General features: G+C 42.9%; 1 protein-coding gene across 9 annotated transcripts in view; it reads right to left on the bottom strand.

The window, feature by feature from the left end:
- The window catches only part of ATXN1 (ataxin 1), a 428,550-nt gene that overhangs the window by 22,081 nt on the left and 378,884 nt on the right, over positions 1-27,585 (bottom strand). The gene's annotated exons all lie outside the window — the stretch shown is intronic.

The raw sequence follows: 27,585 nt of genomic DNA, 5'->3' as shown, positions 1-27,585 counted from the left end.
GGGTAGTGACAAGGGAAAGAGGAAAGGGAGGAGAGAGGAAAGAGAAGAGGGAAAGGAAATCAAGATATCAGCAACAGAAAAGAACATCCTCAGCACGACTAAGACTAGGCCTCCGGCTTCCACGGAAATTCCGGACACCGATTCTAGTCCTCGCATTAAAGCAGGTAAAACACTGGCCATGTTGGAGAGCACATTAGGGAGATTATTAAGACATTGGGCAAGTCAAAACTTAAAGCAGGTACCTTTTAATAAAAGTAACCACTCCCCTAAGACACGTTTCTCAATACCCTCTCTCCTTTTTTCTCTTTTCTTTCAGAGGCAGATCATGCATTTTAACTTTCATTTTCAGAAATGCTGGTCCCATTCCTCACCTCTTCTTTACCTTGCTGGAAAATCCAATGAAGCACACAGGGAGGTGACATCAATGAACGTCACCTGGACCCTGCCCTCAATGCCAGGCCCTGGGGAGGAGCTGGTTAAGAGTGAAGGCCCTGTACTGACTTGGCACTTTATCTCTGAATCACTATCTATCAGAGCCACTGCGCTCAAAGGTTTCACTGACTCTGAGTCCATCCTGACTCTACGATTCTCTCTTCCCTAAGACATGCATGCACACACACATGCACACGTACACATGCACGCACACATACATAACAGACACAAAACATACACATGCCAACTCAGCAGAGACAGCCAGAAATAATCCTGTTCTCTACAAGTTCCCAAAGAATTCCCAGTACGACCACTCATATGGTAACAGAAAACCAAAGGAATCTGTAAGGCAGTTAAAAAATGAGTACGGTTACAGTTTAAAAAAAATGCAATAATTAGGCAGATGCATTGAAGGTTTCTTTTATGATGGTTACATATTTGCTTCATCCCTGCCTCTTCCGTCCTAAGTGGTCTTTGAATTTTCTCTTCATACCCTCCATCTCGTTCTCCTTGGAAAGAGCCAGCCCACCTTAGAGACGAAGCCTCTATCAGACTAATCAGGCCTGTGTGTTTAGTTAGACCGGAACGTACAAATAGTGAGCCTAAAGCCAGTTCTTAAGGACACATATCTCAGTCTCTCAGTAACCACTGAATTCCGAGTCTGCATGACTGTGTGGGCAAACAGATGCCCACCTGGCAAGAGGCAGAACATCAATGGAACCTACTGGAACCAGGCTAACAAGCAGCAAATGTGACTGCCCCCTACAGGCAACAGCTACAGACATGTGCAGTGCCACAGGCTATGATCCTGGGAAGCCATGAGATATGGCTATGGGAGGCACAGGCCCTGGGGTTTCAGTGTTTCTCCTACCCAGGATCTGATTTTAAAATAAACAAAATAAGGCAGCTGCCGTTAGCATCTGATGCTTGTCTATCTGAAGCAATGGCAATATCCCCATTATAACACAGCTCCTTTTTTCTTTCTGTAGCCTTACTACTCCCCTCCCAACACCAGCTTACCCCAAATTTCTCCTATACAGTTTACACTTCCTCAACCTAATCTGTAATTAAAAAAAAAATTGCCACTGATTTAGTGGCCCTTGTTGGTTTTGCTTCAACATCATTAACAAACATCACGATGAAAGGACAAATGACACAAGAGAAAAGTTCCCCAGTCTCAATGTCAAAAGACATTTCAATAATAATAGGGTTTCTCATATGACAAGAGACACTTTAAAAACTGGGACAGAAACAAAAAATAAAGTAAAAAGATCTAAAATATTAATGCTGAAGAACTATCTGTGTCGAAGGAGTAGTGCCATTTATTTACCTTCCGGACCTCCTGCCTTTGCAAGTCCCAGGTAACTGCATTCCCTAGAGCCTTTTCTTATAAAGAGTGCACCACATAATTTACACCCAATACTTGCAAATGGATTATGATGACAGTGCTGTTTTCAAAACAACGAGAAAAAAATTAAACTGCAAAAGCATAAAAAACAGTGGCCCCTTTTGGTCGCTGAAAAAGCACTGATGATGATCTTTTATCTTTAGATTTCAAGAGTCATCCTTAAGACAGAGAATTGTATAATCTTCCACATTCCTATACCAACTAGCAAAGAAAAGTCGCCGTAGAGCTACTCAAAGCCAACCCTTCCATACGCCCCCTGCTGGCTCCACAGCAGCACTGATCCAATAAAACCCCACAGGATTTCATTAAGGATGTTCACCTGAGAGTGGTTGGTATGTCAGAATCCGATATGAGAACATTTGCATATAGTAGGCCCAGCCAGTAAGGGAATAGGTTAATTAGCCCAAGGCAGCTCTAGGGAAGAAAAAGCAGCAGCAGAAAAGCCCTTTCAAAGCCAAGCAAAATGTCAAACACATTCAGAAAGAGGTCCATTAGCAATGCAAATATAAAATTGCTGGTACAACTGAATGCACAATATACAAAACTAGAAAACCCCTCTGAAGGTACTTTTTCAAGAACCCAGCTTTAGTAAATTTGAAAAAGAATGCCGACTTTGTTCTAAATAGTGCCTTGGTTTATGTACACTGTTTATTTGAGACACTGGCTTAGTTGGCCCTTAAGAGCTCTGTATAGATTCTATGGCAGATCTTCTGCTAATGGACCACTAATATAGGCCTTAACCCACAAACTTAAATGTATTCTTTTGGAAAGTTATCCACTGATAAACATCTTTTCCAGATAACAATAATGACAAATCAAGGATACAAAGATTAATGCTGAACTGGAGGGACCAGGGGCCAGACGGATACAAATTTCAACCTACCCTCCTCCGATATTTAGAAGGACCATGTCTCTTATTTACCAGTGCAGCTTGGAGGAGACAAGGCTCTAATTCTGGGGCATATGACCCTTCTCTGTCCTCCATTATCTCTGTATTGCCTGTATCTCCCAGCAGGGGGAAATAGTGTGAGGGTAGGGATTGTATCTTGCTGTATTTTCAGTAAACCATCAGAGGGCACCACAGTACGCCACCAGGTCCCTGGCACATGGGGTGATCATGGGGTGCTTATTCATAGGATTGAAAAGAAGGAAGAAGTCAATTATGAAGGTGGAAAAGTATAGTAGGGAAAAGGGAGAGAGAAAGAGACAAGAAAGAAGAGAAGAAAAAAGAGTGGGACTTCTGTTTTTAGGGTCTATTTCTAGCTGCAGACTAATGGCCTCTGTGTCCCTAAATGCCTTCTCAGGACTGAAACACACCAATGGTTTGCTGGGCTGGGAGGAATTCACCTCTTGGATGTCCCTGTCACAACAGAAAGATTTTCTTCAAAACATGGGGCCACACATGATTACATAAATGCTAAATTACTAAAGAAGCACATATGCAGATCACACTGTTTAAACATTATTATTAAAACAGGGAAGTGGAGAGGGAGTTAATGGGTGAATCGGGACAGATTGATTTAGGGTTTACTACATATGGTTTGCCTGATAATCACTATTCCGAATACATTCATTTTCAGCATCTTCATATCTACATTTACATATATCTCTTTATCAGTATCTTAAAATTTAGCCCAGTGGCCTAAGACCTTGCTATTCAAAGTGTGGTCCTCAGACCAGCAACACCAGTATCCCCCAGCAGCTCTAGAAAGGCAGAATCTCAGGCCCCACCCAGGCCTCCTGATTCAGAATCTGCATTTTAACAAGATCCCCAGGTGATTCACATGCACAGCAAGGTTTCAGAAACTCAGGTACAGGTTTACATGTTCTACTCAGCAGCTCCTAAGCATAGTAAACATCTCCAGCCTCTTTCCGATGGAGTAGTGCTGGGAAGCCAAAGCGGGGACTCCATGTAAACAGAACTGATGGAGAGCTCTGGAGATAAGCAGCTAATTTTCAGGTATGACTCAGCTGTTTACTTTGATGTCACATACATTCATACAGTTTTAAATAACAGATGCTCCTTTTCTTCTGGTTCTATCTATCTTCAAGAAGCATAGGGAAACACACTTTAAAAAGGTTATTATCATACATTTTACGCATGATTCAATCCTCTCCAGGAAGACAAATAAACTTGAACAAAGGAAGCACTACACACATCTTTGCTGTAATTCAAAAATGTTTCCCCCATGACCGTGGGTGGATTCAGACTATTTCAGAAGGGACAGAAACAAGATGCCTCTCTGCGGAGAGATTTGGGAATGTGTCCCCACTGGCTCCAAGTCCTGTAAAGAGAACTGACTGCTCTGAACAGAACACGCTCCTGGAACCTAACACACACAGTCGTAAGAATGCAGTCCAAGGTCACGGCAATAAAGTGGGCTGCTCTGCCTAGCACAGCAATCCTGAGTTCCTCAGTTTGAGTGAAACCCATGACTGTCAGGCATGTATGTCCATGCACAACAGAGGCACGGTCACAGTTTTAAAGAGGAAGCAGTGCAGACTGATGAGCTTGTGTCAGTTCTGGAAAAACCACATGACCATTTAGGAGATGGAACACCTAGACCTGATGGGAGAAGTCACTAGAAAATGGCAAGGGCTCTCTAAGTCCTCATGCGCCAACCCCCTTTCTGTTTTATTATATTACTAAACTGAAAGATCCATGGGGTATGCTGGCAGAAGACACTTCATTTAAGTTAAATATTTAAAATAGGCTCAAACCCTGACATCCTTGGGGTTTCCAGGATGGAGAAAGGTGGGTTGGATGGTAGCATAATTAGACACCTTTGTGGTTGACTGACCAGGCACGTCCCAAAGGAAGTGGGTCACATATTCATTCATCAGTTACTTTGTTCCTAGTATGTAGAGTGGACCTTACTCGTTCCATGTCAGCGTGGAGCACATGGTATGCCAGAACTCTATATTTAGTTCTATCCTGTTCAACATTTTATTAGTGTTTTGGTTACTGTATCTAGAAGGAACAGAAGGCTGGAAGGGATCGCTTAATATATTATTGCAATTAATATTCAAATATGTCCTCAGAACCTGGGAGTGATGGCACAGAACCAAGAACATTATGATTAATGAGAATAAATGTAAATGCCTACTGATCTGGCTTAAGAATGGTTCAAAGAAAAGAGCCCAGGATTTTTTTTTTTGTCATACATTCAACATGAACCAATAGTTTGATATGGTGCCTAAAAAGTTGGAGTAATTATAAGCTTCATTTAAAAAAGCATAATGTTCAGAATAAGGGAATAAATACTGCAACAGTATATGGCATTGGTAAAGCCAAAGCTGAAATACTAAGGCAAGGGGACATTGGCAACATGGGGCATGTCCAGGGTAGGGTGATCAGGTTAGCTTGAGGTCTGGGCACAAGGCAGGCAAGTAACAGCGGAGGCAACTGAGGACGTGTGGCCTGGGGAAGGACAGAAAGAGCTGGAGCATAATTGCAAAGCTCAGATGTATAACGGGGCTGTCTGTGGAAGGCAGGAAAACAGAACTGAGCTCCAAATGACATTGATATACACAGTTGACGTTAGCAAGTAATCAGAACTGTGAAAAATGGGCTGGGCTGCCTCATGAGGTAGGGAGCCCGGTGTCATCCTAGGTGTTGAGGTAGCGTTCGGAGTCTCAAGCTGATGGTCTGCCATCACTGGTGATGACCTTCTCCCTGTCTGGGTGTTCGTGCTACTTTTACGGTTTTTCCCACCACACATATTTTGAGACAGTAATTCCATCTTGCGTCAAGATGGCTTGCTTCTAAGCCATCTTCTTTTTTGGCTGTGTCCTCAGTGAGAACTGATGATTTGCTTTCCCTGCTCTACGCACCACGGAGCTTCATTGGGCAGCACCCTGGGTCCAAAATGAGGTGATTTCTGAAGGAAATAGAGGGCCCCATCCAGGTCCATTCAGGTCAGAAACTACCTGAGAGGTGAGCTGAAATCTGGCACAACTTTGCAGAACAGGCTATCTGATATCTTCACCCCAACACACTCAGGTTTCCCTTCTCAACTTGGTATCCCATCACATAGATCTTGCTCTTCAAAGAGTGGTAAGTGAGAAGGCAAAAAGAATGACAGCTTGTAATCCATGCTTGACAAAAGTCCACACAAGTCACCAAGGTCATAAAGAATAGATACATATACAGTTGAATTTGTATTATTAATCAGAAGGAATAATGGATTGAATGGTGGACCCTTAAAAGTTATGTCCATCTGGAACCTGTGAATGCGACTGTATGTGTATTTTAAAAAAGGGAATGTACTTAAGGATCTTGAGATGAGATCATCCTGAACTATCCAGGTGAGCCCTAAATCCAATGACAAGTGTCCTTACAAGAGAAAGGAAAAGAAAGATTTGGGACACACAGAGTCAAAAACATCCTGTGAAGACAGAGGCAGGGAGAATGGAGTTATGTGGTCCTGGGCCAAGCAATGCCTGAAGCCACCAGAAGCTGGGAGAGCAAAGGAAAGACTCCTCGCTAGAGCCTTCGGAGGGGGCATGGCCCTGACGACACCCTGATTTCAGACTTCTGGCCCCCAGAACTTTAAGAGCATGAGTTTCTTTTCTTTTTTTTTTAATTGGGATAATTGACATATAGCATTGTGTAAGTTTAAGGGTACAATGTGTTGATTTGGTCCATTTATATGTTGCAATATGATTATGACAGTAGTGTCAGCTAACACTTTGATCATCTCACATAATTATAATTTCTTTTTGCGGGGGAACAATTAAGATCTTGTCTCTTAGTAACTTTGAAGCTTGCAAACTAACTTGACTAACTCACTACACTGCATTAAATTCCAGAACTTATTTGTCTACTAGTGGCAAGTTTGTGCCTTTCACATTTCCCCAACTCCTCCTCGTCCCCCCGTTCCCACCCCACCCCACCCCACCCCGCAAGCCCCTGGTAACCACCATTTTACTCTCTGTTTTTATAAGTTCATCTTTTTTTAGAGTCCACATATAAGTGATATCATACAGTATTTGTCCTTCTCTGTCTGACTGATCTCACTTAGCATACTGCCCAAGTTTCTGTTGTTTTAAGCTACCAAATTTGTGGTAATTTGTTACATCAGTCCTAAGAAATGACTACAAATAGCTTCCATCTCTTGATCATGCACTATATGCCAATAACTAATAACTCCATTTAAACATCTCATTTACTCCTCAAAACAAACACATGGGCCTTATAGTTTTATCTCCATTTTTGAGATGGAGACACTGAGGCTTGGCCTCACAGAGGGAGAACTAGCATTGGAAGCCACTTGCTTGTTCTACCAAACCATGATGCAGAGTAGACTGATGTACTGGGATGTACTAGGGTGATGGAAGCCTAAGAGCAAATAGCCTTTTTTTTTGTTTTTCCCCAATATGGAAAAGAATGCATAGATAGGGATAAGACGGGGAGAAGATGCCCAGGGAGGCCCTGCACTATATCTAGCACTAATTATGGACTGCAGTTGGTGTGGCATTCAGTGGGACAGGCTGGTCTGACTAAGGAAGACAGAACAGGATTTTTTTACTTCACAGGCAAGTGAGCTGGGGACCACCAGCACCACCCAGCACCAAGCTCAATCCACCCACCCAGTTGTGATCCAGGTCCCAGTACAGCTGAGATCCCAGAGACAGCATTCTGCATGGGTCCGATACGGAGAACTGTGACACTAACATTCTGTCTGTATAAGCTCTCTCTCCCTCCAGCATCTCAAAAAGCAAGTTCAAGTCTGCACCAAGGTGCAGGACCCCTTGATCAGTGGCGGTGATGCACACTACACAGGGCTTTCCTTTGAGGCAGGTCGGACATTACCACCGACAGCTGAGATTTTAGTGGGAAGCGGATAAGCAGGAGAAAACAGGCCCAACTCTTTATATGATTAGCACCATGAAAAATAGGTTTTTGGGTTTTTGTTCATCTATAGGTCTTTTTGGCAATAAAAATGACGACTACACTCAGTAACTAAAAAATTGAAATCCACCCAGAAGAACACAGTCCCATTTGGGTGCTCTGAGTCCAGTGCAACAAACTGACTCAGAGTGTCCTGCTGATTAGCGGCTGGGGGAGACGCTCGCTGGAGGAGATTCCTCAAGACACCCAGCTGTGCTGGCAGTCCTTCTACTGAACTCCTCCACTTGGCATGTAGCTACACTGCAGTCTCCCTCATCCCTAAATGGACTCTGTTATTTGCTCCTGCTGTCAGTCTAATGGAGAGACAGCCTTCACCAAGCCTCGGGTGAAGTTTTTCTTAGATTCTCGGCTTCCGCCATTACCGTTCCTCGTCAACACGACGACAGTGATACTGGGGGTGTTTTGAGTGGGTTTCGCCAGCCATGAAAACACAAGGAGATCTGGCACATGGGTGCAGTCCACTGCATGGTGAAAGTCTGCACACACAGGACAGGCATGTGTGTCAGGGCAGGGAAAAGCCGGGAAGAGGGCCGAGGCCTGCAGCTGGGCTGTGCTGTCTGTCCCGGGAAACTGACTGGCTCACATGGTATGTCACTGCAGCATCTGGGTAGCCAGTGTCCTCTGGCAGCCTGCCTGTGCTGGAATTCCTGGAAAGGCTCACGACGGAAAAAGAATCACTTGGAGGGATAACCATCTGAATTGAAACTGGTCCCAAATGCATTGTCTAACAGAGGTTGAGTTTGAATTTTTCAAAAAAGCTGGAAATGCCTTTCTGTCAAGACCTTCCCGGTTCAGTACATGAGCAAATGCCTTTCTGCTTTAAGTGTAGGGCGTGCCGGCTGAGCTCCCCGATTGCCCAAAGCTGTTTCTCCACCACTTGCTGAAGGCACTCTCCTCCACCCTGTGTGGAGGGGTTCTCACCCCACTCCAGAGTGGACTGTTTGAAGCACAGAGGTAGTTGGGCCCCTTCATTGTCTCATCCCTCAGAGTGTTGTGACAAGGGGCTAAGAACTGGCCACAGTAACATCGTTAGAATTGGGGTTGGGAGGACAAGAACTTGTCATTTTTGACTCTCAATTTAATGTTCTTAGCAAAACAGAGATATAGCTCACTACAGAATTCATTATGCGTTCACACACCCATTGGCATACTTGAAATATCAAGATAAAATATTACCATTATTATCATCAATACTGATAGGAAGGCAACATATTAATATTATTACTACTACTATTACTACTACTAAGAAGGACAAAGTAGTAGAAAGAATAGGCTATGGTGTAGGGATAGTACAGGTTCAAAATTTGGCTTTACCCCTAACTCTCTGTGTAATTTTTTTTTAAGTCTTTTAAAACATTTTATTGGGGAGCAGCCATGGTCATTGGTCACTCATTGCTTTCCTACTAAGTGGCATAGTTGACTCTTTTAGGGAGGGCGCAGCTCACAGTGGCCCATGTGGGGATCAAACCGGCAACCTTGGGGTTATCAGCACCACGCTCTAACCAACTGAGTTAACTGGTCACTCCCCCCCCCGTGTAATTTTTTAATGTAATTTTTATTTTACTCAAAATTAAACATGTGCCCAGTTTAGAGAGGCAAGTGTTTTAACACTGTGTAATTTTGTAATTAGTATCTCTGCCTATAAAATGGAGAGGAATTAATATGCAAAGTGCCTTGCATAATGTATTATACATAATCAATAAATGGTAGCCATCATACTTATAACTCAGCAAATGCTTCCTGGTGAATCCCGTTTTCACCCACACTTATTTTTTGCTAACCTCTCCTGGTCCCATAATCAAATCAATACAATACCTCCAAACTACCAGTCCTTTCAAACATCTGTTTTTTTTTCTCATGTCTGTGATTTATACAAAAGAGAAGTATGAATGTTTGAAAATTTGTTTTATTTTTTTCAACCAATAGATGGGATTATATTTATAATACTTTCCAATGCACAGGCCCCCAATCACACCAAAAAGCATGAAAGCAACTCAACATATACAAACAGAATGAACAGAAAGGTCAGAGGGTAAAACTCAAGCGTGGCATTTCTTGTTAAGGGTTAAGTATAATGGTTCCATGTTCCACTCTGCCTGTGCTTCCACAATACTTCTTGGATGAGTAATTCCCAAAAGGCATGGTGGGGAAATGCAGAATCTTTTTTCCACATCCCACAGGGCAGGCTGCCAGCTGTCGACTCACACACAATCTCATACGCTTTGCTACACACCACAAAGCAAAAGGCCAGGAGTAGCTGGAGAGGCTTAGTTAGATTCTGAGGCCACCAGGGGGCTGGATCTCCTAGAGATTAGATGGCCCACATTTATGAACAGAGAAAGTGAACATCTCCATCCAGTTAGAACAATGCCTTGCGGGCACAGAGGCATTCTGAGAGGGTCCTAAAGCATTCATTGCCTTTGTGTGACTGGATGAAAGGAAAGCTGAAGGCTCTGGGTAATCTGTAAACTAACAAGTCATTCCTGCAGGGTTATATCACCTTGGTTTGCCTTCTATGGTGGTCTTATGGGCTCTTACACCTTTTTCATCCTTTTGACCACAAAGGCCCTGAGACCTCCTGGGATCCAGCCCCCCCACAAGGCAAAGTGAGTAAGACAGGAGTCACTTCGGTGTTCTTTGTGCAGGCTCTAGTGATGCTCTGCATATACATAACCAGTGTATAATCATCCCGTTGTAAAGACAAGGATACTGAGGCTCAGGGTGACTTGCCTAAGATTACATGGCTAATGAATGGCAGAAATAAAATGAAAATCTTGGTTTGTCTGATTAAACAACCTGGGTTCCAGTCCTTGCATTATGCAGCGGACCTGCTGGTGTGTAGTGAAGGATTAACCTTAACCAAACAGAGGCCTGGCCTTTGCCTTTGGCTTCTGGGACGTGATCTCTAGGCCTCTGGAATGTCCTGACTCAGAGGAGTGTGTCTGTTTTCCTGGGGGCTTTGGCCTCTGGACAGTCTAACAATGTGACTTACGATGGGGGCTCTGAGCCGGGCGTTATCACTTCCAATCTCTGGAAGAACTAATGACTACGGGTATTCCTCGGACCTCCAGGAGGGGCTGGGGACAAAAGACCAGCCATGTGGGTGCTATGTGATTGAGCTCCAATAAAAACGCTAGACCCCACGGCTCGGGTGACTTTCACTGGGTGGCAACGCTCCATGCGCACTGTCACATACTGTGGCCAGGGGGACGTAATGCCATCCACGGTTCCATGGGGACAGGACGCCCGCATTTGGACTCCTCCCAGACTCTGCCCCTGTATGCCTCTTTCCTTGGCTGATTTTACTCTGCATCCTTTCTCTGTGGCGAACTGTAACCATGAGCACAACGGCTTTCAGTGAGCTCTGTGAGTCCTCGCAGTGAACTGTCCACCCTGATGGTAGTTTGGGGAGCCCTCCAAATGGCAATTGGTATTAGAAGTGAGTGCAGTCTTGTGGAAACTGTTCTGATTTTGTAGTTGGCCCATAAACTCCTTACGGCTTGTGCTGATTACATACGTAAATAAATAGATCAAGTAATAAACCTAAAAAATTGACTACGTTGGGGTTTAGGGATAAGAATGTATCATGAACCAAGGATTAAATTCATCCAAATCTATGCACCCTTAAACAGTGGCCAGCGGACAGACAGATCAGTGGAACAGAAAGGCGGAGGAGGACATGTTCCCTGGTATAATTTGACCTGGGCCAGGCCCCACAGAGAAAGCCTCCCCATGACCATTACCCCATGGCACACACATAAGAAGCGCTGAGCAGTTCAATTTTCTGCGTACACGGTTCAAAGTGTTGAAGCAATGGGGGCAGCCCATCAACTAACTCACCGGTGTTTCAATATCCTCAGTCCACTGAGTGGAACTGACTCACTAGAAATCTCCCATGGCTACTAGATCCTGACCGTCCCCAAAGAGCAAACAGAGGGCTGGGCTCCATCACCTGGCACTTCAGATTTGGGAGGAAGTACTTCCTTCAGGGCACAGAGGAAGCTGCACGTGTGCCTGGGACAGTACTGCTTTCCCTGTGCCCTTGGTCATGCTGAACAACGCGGGTCTCGGGGGCAGCAGCGCTGGGCTGAGCAACGAGACAGCTCGGAGCACTGGTTGCAGGGCCTTTCTCTCCTCACCTGCAGACTAAGAAGTCAACCCTCATTGCAAATCAGGGAGCTTTTAAAACCATACCAATGTCCAGACTCACCCAGATCAACTGAATCAGGATTCCTTGAAGGTGGGGACCAGCATTGGAATTCTAATGTGCAAGCCAGAGGTGAGCACCTGGTATAATAATCTTTAAGTCCCCTGTTAACTCCATCACTCCCTGGCAGAATGTCTCAGTGATGGTTAAATACGGTCTCCAATCATCTGCCCCACCCGTCAACAGAAAAACAATCTCATCTTCTTTAACTGTACTTTAAAAGTAAATTGCAGGTCAATAATAAGATACCATTACACACCCATAGAACTGCCATTACTTAAAAAAAAAAAAAAGGAAAAAAGCAAGTATTGGTGAGGATGTGGAGAAATTGGAACCCTTGTGCATTGCTGGTGGGAACGTAAAATGGTACAGCTACTGTGGAAAGCAATTTGGCAGTTCCTCAAACTCCCAAATGATCCAGCAATTCCACTTCTAGGTAGATACCCAAAGGAATTGAAAGCGGGGACGCAAACAGATACTGTTCGCCAATGTTCACAGCAGCATTATTCACAGTGGCCACAACATGGGAACAACCTGGTTGTCCATCAACAGGGGAATAGATAAACAACATGTGCTCTAGCCACACAATGAACTGTACTACTCAGACTTACAAAAGAATGCAGTTTTGATACATGCTACAAGATGGATGAATCCTGAAACATGCTAAGTGAAAGAAGCCAGACGCAAAAGGACAAATATTGTATAATTCCACTTATAGGAGGCACTCAGAATAGTCAAATTCACAAACACAGAAAGTACAATAGAACAGAGGTTACCAGGGGCTGGAGGGAGGGCCGATGGGGAGTTACTGTTTAGTGTATATATAGAGTTAGGGTGTGGGATGAAAAAAAAAAGCTCTGGAGAAGGGCATTGGTGATGATGACACAACAATGTGAATGTACCTCATGCCCCTGAAAAGTACACTTAAAAATAGTTAAAATGGTAAATTTTATGTTATGCATATTTTACCACCATAAAAAAGAATTTTTAAAAATTACAAGTCATGATTTTAAAAGTGTGCAAACCAACTGCAACTTTGTTTTTAAATGTCACAGTGCTACCTGGAGCTACATGGATCCCAGGGATACCTGCTAGAGTTAGCCTGCTGTCCATAGCTGAACTTTAGAGCACCTTGGAGCCCTTTCTCACATGCACAATGGAGATGGTGAGCAATTACAAGTGAAGAAGCATCATTTTAAGGCCATGCCCAAAGCTCTCTGTCCTGTCATTGCTTGCTCAGGACAGAAGGCTGGCTGATGTCCCTGTCCTCGTCTTCTCTCCATACTAGATCATCAGGTTTTATCAGGCCCACACTCTAAATCAGGGACCAGCTAACTCTGGTGAAAGGCCACCTAGTACATATTTTCGGCTTTGCAGGCCAAGACTCCGCAACTCTGCTAACTGTAGCGTGAAAGTGCCATAGATAACAGTGAACAAGTGAGTGCCGCTCTGTCCCGGTCCAGCCTTCAAAGGCTTGGCTCAAGGCCTTAGGGGATGTGAATACCCTCTGCTCTATCTGAGCACTTTCCCCTCCAGCCACCGCCCCTCCACAGTGGACCTTGTTGCCTGTTTTCTAATCCAGTGGTTCTCATACCTAGAGTTTTCAGGGGATGCAGGCACCGCTGGTCCAGGGACCATACTTTGAGAGCCCCTGTTCTAAGCTGTCTTTCAGGTATCTCCTTAGATATCACTTACTTTAGTTTCTCCCACCCCCACCTCTTACCCCACACCTCTCCCTGCGCCCCTTAACATCCTGCTCTATCTTATCATGCATACACATGCTGTCCTATAGCTGTCTGGTCAACTATCCCCACGTAAGGTGACACTAGCCACTCCCTCCATGCCCTTGCCCATCGTGGGCATCCTGATGGCTGCTTCCTGCAGTGATCGCTCCATTTAAGCCCCTTAAGACCACTGAGTGCTTATTCCTTCCTTCCTTCTCTGAAGCTCACCGCACTTACATAACAACCATAGTCTATTATTTCATTACTGTACTTTTTACTTGTTTTCACATGACTTCTTCATTAGATTGTAAGCTCCTCATGCTGGGTATAGACTGAAATTTCATAACCCCTTGAGATTCTAGGGCTGTTCTCCTTTCTGGGCTGGTTTACTGTTCTCATCCTGTGTCTGTCTATTGCAGTTTTGTCTTTCTTAGAAGTTGGCCACAAAAGGCAAAGCGTTTCTGGATAGTCTCGATTTTTTGATGTAATAATGATAGTGTTGGATCAAAAATGGAACTCATCATGCAGAGACATAAAATAATGTGTATTGGAAAAGCATGTGCACTCAGAGATTCCATTTCTAATACAAATTCTCATGTGAGGTTATGAAACCCAGACGCTTCCCATAGCAGGAAGTCCAAGTACGCCACGTGAGATGTCACTGAAGATGTGTACTATGTGGTGAGGCCTCTAAAAGTCCAAATCCAATTACCCCAAAGCATGGCCAGGTTGTCCTGCCATCAATCCCAGGGAAACACTTTTGGTAGTCTTCGGATTTACTGGAAGGAATATGTATTTACAAAGATTACAATTTTATTGAAACCAGACTAAATCCAGCACAGAAAGGACAAGGAGACAAGCTGTAACAATCGGCCAAGATAAGAATTCTCCCTGAAATAAATGTTTGTTTTAAAATTAGGAGTATGACTCATGCTCAGTGAATGGGTAGCTGCGTTCTGATCCTCAAAAGATGAATGGTTCATTTTGGAAAGCAGAACTAGTAAGAAGCCCACTTGCTCCCTCCGTTTATTTCAGAGTGAGGCTGCTGTCGTGGAGCCCAAGATGCCCCTGAGTCGTTTCCAATCACCAGCAAAATGGACAATGAGATGACTCGCTACCTGCGGCTGTTTTCAATCAAAAAGCTGAGTAATTACTGCAGCCTCTCCTGAGGCTCGCAGGCGGCCCAGCACGAAGCCGGTGGAGCGTTGAGGACCGTGAATGAGCTGCCAGAAACCCTACAGAATTTGGCTGCCAAATTGCTCCTCCTCCCCCTGGCTCAGCGTCATTAACTTAATCAGGTATTCATTCAATAAAAAAAATGCTACACTCTCCCTGGAAGAAGGCCAACGCCCTCTGAACGAGGCACACTGTCAAATCAACTACATTCAGCAGGAGACGCCAGGACGGTTTCATATTTTTATTTAATTTGGGGTCTGGGAAGAAGGGAATCCCCCTCTGTGCAGTACTTCTTGGACATGCAGTGAGAGGGAGGGTGTGATGAAAAGCTGGTCAAAGAGAGAAGAAATGCTTCTTTGCCTGTTCTTTGCATTTAGAAACCTAGGACAATTTCTCACATAGTTCTTACCGCGGGTAATCAGCACGTGGCTGATATGGGTGTCACACAGACCTGGGCTAGATTTCTGGCTTTCGGAATTTGGTAATTGGTGACTTTAGGGAAGTTATTCACCTTTCTAAGCTTTGATTTCCTCTTTAAGAAAATGGAGACAGGGGAGGCTGGTTAGCTCAGTTGGTTGGAATGCAGTGGTCATAACACCAAAGTTGCTGGTTCGATCCCCACATGGGCCGCTGAGTTGCACCCTCCACAACTAGATTGAAACAACTACTTGACTTGGAGCTGATGGGTCCTGGAAAAACACACTTTTCCCCACAAAAATTAAAAAAAAAAAAGAAGAAAGAAAGAAAAGAAAATGGAGATAATCATAAGCCACATCTTGTAGGGTTGTAATGGCATGGCATCAGGCAGTGCAGTCAGAGCCTCACACACAGGCCACAGCCCCTCAAGAAAAGCCACCTCTAGCCACAAACTGCTTTCAAGCACCAAACGACCCCCTTTTGTAGAACTGAGGGCATAGGCTTGGGATCCTAACTGCTGGGGTTGGAGTTCTGGCTCTTTCACCCTGCAGCTGTGCCTCAGTTTCCTTATGTCCAAGGTGGGAATAATACCAGTACTCACTGCAAAGGCTTGCTGTGAATTCTCACATTCAAAGAACTTAGTCCAGGGTCTGGCATACTGCAAGACCTCTCAGTATTGGCTGCTGTTGTTATCTCCTGAGAAGGGCCCTCCTCCATTCCTCCTTCACTTAGGTCATATTTTCAACTCTATTAAAATAAAACAGACTTTCTTCCCTTAAGTTCTTTCCCTGGTTACTTCATGCATCACGTGCACCAGTCAATTCCAGTGAAGATGTTAGATGGAACAATCTCTAATTAAAAAGTTCCTTGCCTCACTTCTTTTAATGAAGAATGTCAAGTCTTATCAGTTCGGAAAGTTTAACAAGTCTCTAAAGCTGTCTTCTAGAAAACAATCTACACTAGCACATTGATATTTTCCTTCCTACACTGGACCAAAGCCTTGTCTGCAGTACAAATGGTCAATTACATCTACATTCAAAAACAAAATTCAAATCTGTTTATGTGTTAAAATTTGGGTTTGTTTTTATTATTTGCTGTTTATTCCTGCAGTATAATTGGAAGCTTTCTGACTTATCTGAACATAAAGCACAGTACACTCTTTAGACACAATTACTCATTATAAATTAAATCAATCTCTTTCCTATTGAATCTGTTCAGAATACCATGCCCTAACTAGAATCTCTACAACATTATAAATGCACAAAAAATGGCCTGCTATTTTATTTAAGGCCCTAATAGCAAATGAAAAAGAACAAATAATGCTGCTGGAGGCATCGAATGGCTGTCATCTAAATAGGTAATAAAATGTTTACTGGACAAATGGAAATGCAACAACAGAAGTCAGTGCCCTGTTGACAACAAAGCTCATTTTCTGTACTAGAACTGCAGCCTCAGAGGGCACTTAAACTTGTTGAGCCTCAGCTTCCTTCTCTGTAAAGTATGAATGATAATAACATTTCAAGAGGTTGCTGTGAGATGCAGTAAGATGATGTATGTGAGAAAGGACAATGTTTGTAAAGAAAAGATCTGAATATGTTTTCTTGCCTGAACTTCAGTCTCATATCTCCAACAATCTGTCAGAAATTTCTACATGGGTGCTCCAACTGCCCCTAACATCACTCTCAAACTAGCATCCACTCTGTTCCACATTAGTACCAATGCTTTGCACCATTTCCCCAGGCATAAGAGCATCATTTTTGACGTCTCCCTACTACTTAACTCCTATACCCAGTTACTCCCCTAGAAGTGTCAATCATTCTTCAAAATGTCTCACCCACTGGGGGAAAAAGGCCTCCCATTTGTCCTTCTTTCCCCATATTCACTGTGGAGTCAGGAATTTGGCCTTGCTCCAAGAAAAGGCTAGGTAATCTATGTTATACTTGTACCTAATAGGAATGTCTTTGTTTAAGGCGAGGGCTCTGGGTCAGAGTCATTTAACCAACCCTCTGGTTCCTCATGTTAAAATGGGGGTAACAGCTACCCTGCAGGCTTAGGGTGACCATTAAATGAGATAATTTATATTAAGCATTGATCACAGTGCCTAAATACAGAGTATGATACAATGCATGTTAGCTAAAAATTGCTTCTCGTATTCAGTTAGGAACTGTGTCAAGGCTCATTTCTTTTTCCTTCATAATTAGGAGAAGGTAAGGGAACTGATCAGAGTGCTTTGAGAATACTGGCAATGTATTCAGTATTTTCATTATTTGCCACAAAATATTTTCATTTTGAGTTTTGCTAGTATTCTTTTTCTAAGAAAGGTATTATTTTTCCTGATTGATTTTTCAGTTATACTTCATTCTTGAGTATTTAGGATCAATAAGTGTTCCTTATAAGGTAATTCCAACAGAGAGAAGTGAAACAGGGCCTCATTTCTGTGTTTTGGCTTGGATCCTTCAGTGTCCCCTGACTTCATGCTGTACAAACAGAATCCCGGATGTGGGCTGAGGGCCACTATATTCCGGTAGTCTTACTTACAGACTATACTTTCCATTGGGAAATGGAAGAAAAAGGCCTTTATTTCATTATGAGATAATTTCTTAAAATAGGCTAGCTACGCTTTTCCTAAAATAAACAAAAATAAACAACAAAAAAGAGGCTTCCATTAGAAAAAAAACGTCTTAATGTTAACTTGAAAAATGCATCCCTTCAATATTGAGACATGGTATCTCTGTCTGATACCCTTATTTTTTCATAAGGACATGTCTCAGCACTTGCTATCTTTCTCTGCTCTACAGTTTTGAAAACAAATCTATAGTTTGCTTCCATTGTGCTTTGGTTAGCTCATGGGGTGCTGGATACGGTGGAGCAAAACACAATGTATCAGTGACTGAATTAATCCATAATATTTCCAGAGTAAACGACAAAATGAATGAACCCATCATCAGCATATCTAGTAAAATTTACAAAGTGCTGGCTCCTGAGAACTCCACAGAAAGCTCTCAACTGGAGATCAAAGGGACCAGCCAGGGAGACTGACGCATGCTGCGAACAGCCAGGCATCAGATTTCTTATGACGGTAGGTTTTGCTTTCTGTCTCACAGCTGATTTGAAACTTTGCTCAAGGACAGTGTGGAGGATGTTTTATTGAAATGCATGGGTTTACAAGCTTCCTCACACTGATTGAACCTCAGGATGGTGGGAGATCTATAGAGAAAATGACCATAGCCACGCGTACCCCAAAAGCTCGCTGTGGGTTTTGACAGAAGCAGGATGCAAAATTATAGTCAGATTTCAGTAACAGAGGAGGATAGTAGGCATGTCTAGATGTGGGAGTCTATGAAAATACTCCGCCCAAAAGAGATTACTTAGCAGGCAGAAAACACGTTCTCTGACAAAAATGGGGCAGGGAAAAGAGCTCAGAGAACGGGGAGTACTGTTGGTGGGTTGGTAACTTTGGAATGCTGTGAAATTCTCATTAAAAACAACTACAAAAGCACTTGGCTATTATCTGAAAGATAAAAATAGCTTTGTCTATGAGAATAAAGAAATTAAAACTGTTATGAGCAGTATGTTTCTGGATCACAACTGTGCATGAGTACACTACAGTGAGGTTTCTCTGAGTCAGTTATCAGCAACACTTGTTCCCATGTAAAAATACACAACCCCTGTAGTTTTCCAAAAATTCAGTACTCTGTGCTGGGACCCAGGAATCTGTATTTTGTAAAAGCTCCTCTGGTGATTCGGATTGGCAGCTAAGTTTGGTAACCTACTACACTAGACCCACAGTTTGTAACCTTGGCAGCCTGTTAGAATCACATGGGGAGATTTTTAAAAATCCTGCCACACCTCAAACCAACCATGTGATAAAGCCTAAGGTGGGAGCAGGCATCCAGCATTTCAGCTAAGGCTGAGAACACCTCACAAGACCCTAAGTTCCCTGACGGAGGAACACGTTCATGTACCACTCCCGCACCCCGACTCCGAGACCTAAAACAGTGCCTAAAATATAGTAGGCACTCCACAATAAAGCCAGGAGCACTTTGCTTCTAAATCCTACTAACTGCCAACTATAGAAAAAAAATCACAAATGAAATGCTGAGTTCCAGGCTAATCTATGAATGTACTGAGTACTAAGCTCCAATTTTATTTGTTGGCCCACATGGAACTTGCATTTACTGCACTGTGCTTCCCCCAGAAAACAAAATCTAGTTGCTTTTTTTTTCTTTTGAGATGTTTAGAGGATAGTTGAATTTCCTGTAATTTTTTAGGGGGGCGGTGGGGGCGAGCTGAGCTCTGAGAGGAGCCCTGAGTTGCTCAGAGGGCAGCATCTAGATCAAGAGGAACGGCTGATGGGTGCCTGGTGTCGTCTGGGCTATTCCCCCAACATGGGATAGGAACAAGAGATACGCATCATAAGTGTCAGGCACCCATTTCTCTGAGAGGCAGCGAGTTCTTCGCAGCAGCTGCCATGTTACTCGGCTTACACCTGACAGCCAAGATCATAGACAGCTAACCTGAAACCTATCTGGAGACTCTGTTACCAGGACCTGCAAGCCACACGCTCCTATGTCCTGCCACACTTTTGACTTTTGCACACCCCGCGCCTCCAGATTTCAGGGTGCACATCTCCTTTTTCTGCCTCTCTTGGTGGAGAGGTATTCATTTTAGTTATGAGGACCTCTGTTACATATCATGTTTAATTACCTCTAACTTGCTGCATAACCAGAAGGGAGGTCTGGGGCCTTTTTCCTTGGACCGATCCAGGCTTGCTTCAGTTTGCCGAGCACAGAATCCAGTCAACTCTGTTGCCCACAGAAGCGCCTGTACTGCACGACCTTGTGCATCCGGGGCGCTAAGTAATGGTAATTCAATCGTATGGAAAACTGCAGTGGTAATTCACTGCCACCTTCCATTTTCCTCAGTGTTAAGAACATCTACTCTTAGTGACAGGTGATGCATCTGCCACTTTCCTGGCAGTCTCTCTTAAGTTAAGAAACAAAAAAGAGCAGTTTCAACCCCGATGGATGAGCCTATCGGAGAAGAGGCGCCTCATGCACGGGAAAGGCCGGCCTTTCCACTTTCTGCTCCATGAATCCTCACCCATCCCTCAGGCTGGCAACTGGCGCTGCCCCCTCTCGCCTTCTCCTGCAACCATGAACACCCCTGGCTCCAACCACCACTTCTCACAAATAGCAGATGGAGGGCCCGACTCTGGGTGTGCCACGGACCAGACACAGCCCTTCCTTGGGACCACTCTCCGTTTCTCCTCCTCAGCTCTGAAGTCGTTCATACACTGCAATAATAAATTTAGTCACGTTGCCTCAATTTTTCCTCTTGCTTACAACATCTGTGCGGCTTAGCTATAGCAAATAAAGCAAATGTCTGCATTTCTTATCTCTGGATACGTGGGAAACATCCAAGAAGTGATTCCCTCTTCCTCCTATGTTTCCTGTCCAAGTGTGCAAAATACATCCAGCACACTTGGGACAGAAGAATCAGAGACTGAACCACTGCGCAGGTCATGGATTTTGTACCTCTTGCCTGCTCATCCTATGACTTAGAAGGTTCGAAGTAAACGCTTCTCTGACCTAATTTGGCCTTTGGTGGAAAAACGTTTCCACTGCTCTTTCTCACTGAGTTTCAAAGCAAAGGTGAAATAAAACAGGGCTGCATTTAATTCTGAGCATAATGTCTTTGCTGTTGGGAGTGATCTGAGAATAGTAATGTATTTTGACCTTCAACGAATAAATTTTTCAGAATCTCTAGTTAGGGCTCCAATAATTGTTAGTATTTTCCCCATAGTGTTTTTCAATTTTCCTTGGCAGAGAGGTGGATTAAATGCCACTACCTCAGTTTCTCATTTTGTAAACTGCCAAGAACAGTGTGAACTGTCCTTAAACTAAAGAATCTAAGGACAAAGGAGACGACACCAAGAAATCTGCTTGAAATTCCTTGTGGGGAAACATACAACTTAGGCAGACCACCCCGGATGATCTGATTTTTTAAAAATCCTAGACTAGTAACTGCATACAAATTTCTTTCAGAGCAGTTTCTGTTCTAACAGTCACTCAAAGACAGCAAGCTAATTTTCAAATTTGGCATTTGTCAAACATTTTCAGGAAGACAAATCCTGAGTAAACAAAATTTTGATAGTATTCAGAAAACACTGAAAAAACAAAAACCCTCATGTATTTGGTGTTGATATTCTGGAGGTCTAAACTGAGAGAGCAGGGATCATGGGAGAAACCAATGGAGAGGATTGTGTGTGATGGTAACAGGAGTGCAATACCATCTTTTTAAAAATCTTTTCGTCAGTATTCTCAAATGCTAGTTTCAGCCCAAGGCCATGAAACTCAAATCTATATGGAATTCATACAAATTACACATGGTATTTATTTACAGTTATTCCATATATAAAATACTACTTACTTGATAGGTAGAGAAACTGAGGCCCAGCGAAATGATTGGTGTTATTAAAGTCATATAGCTTTTGCAGTGTGTTTTAATTAAATGCAGCATCAGGACAAGAACTGAGCCTCTCCGACTCCTACTCCATTATACCTTTCACTCTATGCCTGTCAGCCTATGCAAAACGCTGCAGTCAAATTAGATCAGGTTCCTAGGGTCTAGACTAAAGTAGTGATGGTGAGTTGGAAGAGAGGTAAGAATTAGCAAAGCTCAGTGAATGACTGAATTAAGCTGACTTAAGCGAACGAAATCAGAGCACTCAAGTGGTAATAAAAAGGGTACAACTGTTATAGGAGAAATAAAATGGAAAGGATGCTCTTCTGGAGGAAGAGAGGATAATCAGGTTTAAGACTCATTCAGTTTTACATGGCACTCGTTTGGGAGGATGGAGAGCAGATGAGGGGACCAGGATGTCGCAAGCAGTACCATTATCCCAGGAGGGAAACTGAGGAGGGACAGATACCCAAGGAGGGCAGTAAAAAGGAAGAGGAGCAAACACCTAATTTTGGTTAAAGACAAGAAAAGTAGTTAAGAAGACAGAAGAAAACTAAGATCCCAACTACATTACATGCAGCCCAGAAACTGAGAAAGTCATGAACTAAAAAAGGACATTGGATTAGACTAGTGGTTCTGAATCCATGCTGAACCTTAGAATCACTGGTGAGTTTCTAAAAGATACGAACTCAGAATCTGGGTTCATGACCTCTGGATGAAACTCTACGGCCACAGATGACTTCAAAGAGAACAGTTTTACAGTCCTACTTTACTGGCCATACTAGGTGACATCTTAAATGTGTTTTCCATCTTCTACAGTCACCAGACAAATTTGCAATATTGATTATCATATTTTAAATTGATGTATGTCAATGGGAAATAATGTGCTTGAATAACATATTCAGCATTTGAAAATCTCATGCCTGCGATTGCACTGGCTGAGTCTCCCACATCATCAAGCAAATGCTTTAATAAACAGATGGGCTTTGTACAAGTACCCTGAAAGCCAGGGAACATGATTATACTTCAATTTAAGGGAAGTAAACCACTTGGACTGTGGTTTGCTTCCTCTTCAACTGTTTTTTGGGTTTTTTTTTAAGTCCAGGGCTCACTCCTGGGAAGTCTTTAGCCAATCTCAACCCAATCTCCATCAGATCATGACATACTCAGTGAGAGGTAATGCAAGGTAATGCAGATCATAACTAGTAACGTGATGCAGCAAGTTTACATTTGAAGAGATGCAGTGGGGAGCACATATACACAGACACCCCCCCACACACACACACCCACACCTGGTTCTGTCTTTTCCATCATCCCAACACATCATCTGAGTTCCTTTCCTATATTCAAAAATGGGATGCTGCAACGGAATAGCCCTGTTGTGATGGAACAACACAACAAGGTAAGCAGTTGGGATCCAGCAAGTGAGGATGTCTTTACCTATTCTAGACAAATGACCCCAGTGACCAGGTAGCATAGCATGGAGCTAGCAGCTTCTTCAGTGTTGTCGCACATTTATAACCTGCATTTAATTCATTTTAGGTAATTAAAATGCTCAATAGTTAATATATCTGGGCCCCTGTAGAAAGCGAGTAGTGAAATACCTAAAGACATAACGCACGTAAAAGGCAAGAAGAATATGTTAGGAGGTGGGCTTTGTACAAGGACATTAAATTCACAGCCGAGAGAGCAATAGTGATTATTAGAAAATCAAGAGTAACAAGGGAGAAAACAGAGAGAGGAGATAGAACTTAATGTTTCATTCAAATTCTGTTTTGAAACAGGATTCAAAAAAGATATTGTACCATTTGGTATTAATTATTTTGGTTCGTGCACATGGCTAATTATTTCTACAGCATTTAAGATCTCTTTAAAACAAACATATTTTGCACATACACACCCACCTTTAAAAATATGCCTTTTATCCCCTTGCCCAAGAGCCTTGAGGAAATATCTGATGGATTGTCTTAGGGGCAGCACTCTGGGAGGAAATGTAGATTGTATGCTAAAAACGTGGCTGGCCCCTAAAACTTGTATAAACAAATTAACGAAAAGGACATTGCAGCATTTAGGGTATAAACAAAATGACTCTCAACTTTAACTTGCAGATTATTATTTTTTAATGCTCAGTAATAAATTTTACTCCCAGAAGATTCCACTGTCCTTTCTCTTCCCAAACTTCTCCCCCTCCACCATTCCCCAGGTCGTCTTAATGTCAGACCCACAATTCAGTGCCTGATTTGAGCTCATTTCATGAAACATTACATTAGATTTTTCTGTGAGGTCATCCTGGAGTGAGGCTCTTCTGATCCTAAATGATCAATGTTTCCGTACTCTCAGGAATCATTCTCTTAAAGTGTTTTACCTTCTTGAGGCTGTGAGCACCCAGCTACAAGAAAGTAGTATCATGGTGTATCATTACCTGATGAATTTGGGCGACTCTAGAAGATTCTGTGGATTCTTGTACTTGAATTGCCTGGTCTGATGTGTGGCCCTCATTCCCTTTGATAAATTGGTCTAGTCACATCTGCAGCCCTTCAGCCCCTAGTGCCTCATGGAAATGCTGAGGCTTGCTTCAAGCCAACAGAGAAACCTGAGACAACAGAGCCATTCTTATCTACCCCCTCATTAATCAGCTCACCATTATTAAGAAGCATCATAGGCAACTAGTTCCCCTCCTGAGTGGATAGCATTGGAGGCCCAGATCTGAAGAGCCATTTGTAACCATCTGGAGCTTTACGTCCCTAAAGCAAGAAGCTAGTGCTAGTCTTGGCACTTCATAAAAAGGATAGAGCTGCCACCAGGAGACATTCCAGGGAAGTCACTGGCATCCGCTTGTTAGCATTGTCCTTACACACTTACACTCGTCCTGGTCCCCAACTTCCCTCTTACCACCTTGGTCTCCATTACCACCACCATCCCTTCATTCTTCTCTGGTTCCTCTCCTATTGTCACCTGTCCCCACCTGAGCGAAACAAAAGGGCATGTTCCCAGGGCTCTTTCCTGCCTGCAGCACCATGGAGATGCTGCTGTCACTTCTTTTTAAATGGAGGGTGATGTCGGGGAGAGAAACACTTCGGAAGCCTATGCAGTTAAGGTAAGATTTCAGATCATTTTTGTCAGAACATCATGTAAAAATCTTACTCTCACTTGTACTAGATAAGGTTCTCTATTCATAAAGATATTATACTCAGTTTATGTATAGGCTTAAATTCTAGCACTTAATTTCATCCCCTGTCCACTCATTTAATAAACCATTACTGAGTGCCTAGTGTGTATTAAAAACAAAAAGTAGGAATAAGAATAGCTAATATCTATAAAGCACTTATGAAATGACAGTGTTTTACCTGGAACATCTCATTTAAGAAAGCACTCTTCTAGTTGCCATTATAATATCTGATTAAATGAGATGATTCATGGGTACAAATACAGAGCTATATAATATATATTATGTAGTTTCTTTATAACGGTATCTCCCCATGTCCATCCCCATCCCTTTGTGCTTTTCTCATCTTCCTTACCGCATTACTTCACACCAACAGTTTTTCTGGAAAAATGGATGCTTACGAGATGTCGGTTGGCTGTTCATAGTTTCAGAAATACAAGTCGGGAAACATGGAGAACAGAACTAGACTCTCAGCTCCCTGAGAGCAAGCATATGTCTCTTTCCCTTCCCAACCCTAAGGCCTTGGCACAGTGCAAATATTTGTTACACAAATTAATTCCATGATGTGCTAAGCATCATGTCTTGTAATAATCCTGAGTGCTTAGAATATGTGCTGACCGGGCTTTTCTGGTGCCTGATGCTTCACTGAAGAACAGAAAACAAAATCAGAGGTCAATTCAAGGTTCCACTAAGAGTAAACAAAGTGTGAGGTGGGACTTCGCACGGTGTCAGTAAGCAAAAGCTGATGCTCTTTGATACCAATTAGTCTGCTCAGCACGGTCAGTCTAACCACAGAAGGCAGTTTCCTCCACACAGAGTGAGTTCTTTCTGGGATTTAGAAAGTAGAGCAATACTGAGGGCGCACGTTTCCACCCCCACCCTTCAAAGCTAGCTGATTTTCATTGGATTCTCAAATGTTACCATTTTTTTTCTCATCTCAGCCAGCGGTCTCCCACTCTGGTTTGTTTCTTGGATTCTCCTTCAAAGAGCTTCCAATCAGAAGGAAGAGGGGAGTGGAGGGGGAGACTGGCAATTACAGTCCAAATGTGGTTCCTCCTGTTTTCCAGTGTGATGGTGTTAAGCTCCAGGTATGCATGGAATGGGATGGAAACACAGAGGTGTGTCATCTTAATCAGCATTGATTTTTAAAAAAAATAGTACAGCAAGGAGGAGTAAATCTGTACAATTGATTTTCAAAGTATTTCTTTTTCCTTCTGTTTCATACTACAGAAACATCTAAATGACATTTGGGGCTTAACGTACCCAGGCCTTAGTCCCTTCTGTTAATGGAAGGAAATTACAACATAACCAAACAGAAACGGTCATGAAAAATTATTTTACTTTTCATATATTTTTCAATTCTCGTCAATTGCTAGCACAGACTACAGTCAAAGGGTGCATTCAAACTTGCAAACTGTTTACAAGCAGTGTTTAGGTAAGACAATTGGAATCCTACTGGGCCTGAACAACCTGGAATGACCTCATAGCTAACAATTTCCTTTTCTTTTCCTGCCCTTTCTCTGCTGTAGGAACCTCCCGCTGCTTCTCTGCATTTATGTAGAATTACTTCTGTCTGCATCTAGATATTAATCATATCCAATTATATACCTGCCTGTGGTGGGTCCATTCAGTCTCCCATATGTACAATCCCTATCTATACTAATGTGAAAAAAATTATTTTCTGCTAACTTATTGGTTCCCTTCATTCTGACCTCTTCTCATCCTCAGGGATTATGTTTATTTTTGTGGCTAAATCTAAATCAGACCAATGGCAACATTAGAAAAAACAATCTCAGCTGTGTACCTTTTATTACCTATGAGGCCTTGTTGATATGGAAAGGGACCTCTACGATAACGAGGTTTCATGACATGCCTGCCTGTTAAAAAAAACCACAGCAATAATAACTGTTCTAATACCATCTCCACCTTCCTGACCACTTGTCCTCTTGGAGGTTAGCCAGATGCTGGCAGTTTCCTAGGAAACGACATTATATCACATAGCAATACCACATTAATTCAGAACCTGCCACCTAGCTAAATTCTGCCTCTGAAACCCTGTAAGCTGACCTCTTTTCTACAATCAGGAGCAGGAACGGACTTAGAATAGAACAAAAAGGACTCTTGGATTTTGTTGGTTGATTAAGAATCTCAGAGACACTTAAAAATATGTGAGCATTAAATAAAAAAGACCCAGACCTCCAAGCAGCCCACATGCAACATATTCACATACATCCCATGGTGATTCTGGCCCAGAATAGAAGCCTTGGTTTCAATTAGCTACTAAAATGGGGGACTTAAAAAAGCACAACTGTGAGATTTTTTTTCTCCCTCTTTGACTCTTAAGAACAATCCTCTGCATAGAGCCCAAACCAGAGATGTAACTTTTAGTGATTTTCTCCCTCAGTTATCCTGAAGGAAATTTCTTGCCCTCCTCAGCACCCACACCTGTCTTAATAGGTAAGCCATGTAGCATAACATAACAATGCTTTTATTAGTAGCCTTTGTGACCCCAAGTGACTTTAGCAGGCGCACACAGGTGCAAAGCACCCCTTTCCCAGTCACTACTAATCCTATGAAGTGTTTACAGTGTGGGGTCACATTGTGTATGCTGACACTTGGGAAGGGGGAGGGACGGGGCAGCTATGAATTACTGAGTGACTGTGTTGATATTCATCA

The sequence above is a fragment of the Hipposideros armiger genome, unplaced genomic scaffold (genome assembly GCF_001890085.2).
Source record: "Hipposideros armiger isolate ML-2016 unplaced genomic scaffold, ASM189008v1 scaffold_449, whole genome shotgun sequence".
Classification (NCBI taxonomy): domain Eukaryota; kingdom Metazoa; phylum Chordata; class Mammalia; order Chiroptera; family Hipposideridae; genus Hipposideros; species Hipposideros armiger.
This window is presented reverse-complemented; position numbering and strand designations above follow the sequence as displayed.